The sequence below is a fragment of the Sinocyclocheilus anshuiensis genome, unplaced genomic scaffold, assembly GCF_001515605.1.
Source record: "Sinocyclocheilus anshuiensis isolate Anshui unplaced genomic scaffold, SAMN03320099.WGS_v1.1 scaffold1120, whole genome shotgun sequence".
Taxonomy (NCBI): domain Eukaryota; kingdom Metazoa; phylum Chordata; class Actinopteri; order Cypriniformes; family Cyprinidae; genus Sinocyclocheilus; species Sinocyclocheilus anshuiensis.
Genome location: NW_015551069.1, coordinates 106800 through 107159, shown reverse-complemented (window position 1 = coordinate 107159; position 360 = coordinate 106800). Strand labels below are relative to the sequence as shown.

The 360-nt window shown below is 33.9% G+C and overlaps 1 protein-coding gene across 1 annotated transcript in view; it reads left to right on the top strand.

Annotated features, from left to right (window-relative positions):
* The window catches only part of LOC107662168 (TBC1 domain family member 9B-like), a 35606-nt gene that overhangs the window by 25547 nt on the left and 9699 nt on the right, over positions 1 to 360 (top strand). The window lies entirely within an intron of this gene.

Here is a 360-nt window from a genome sequence, read left to right as displayed (position 1 = left end):
GAGAACAATTTAAAATATTGTATCAATGCATTCTATGGCACCTTTAATGAGTTTTTTTTTTTTTATTCAGTTTTAACCCTAAAGCCTACTGTATGATATTTGATTCACAAATGAAGTCTCTGAATGATCAAACCTTTGCTGTTGCACTCAATCTACTACATGCCTTCTGTCGTCTGATTGATAGTTTAGACTTTTTTAACAAAGAAAAAGGTTAGTATAATTGTAGAAATGTCCACCTTCAGCTCGTGCTTCACATGTCTTTTTGCTTTGAAATCTGTACTGATTTTTATAAAGTATTAGGGCTGCACGATTAATCGCATGCGATATTTAACGCACATCTTGTCAGAAAGCCGGTTGACG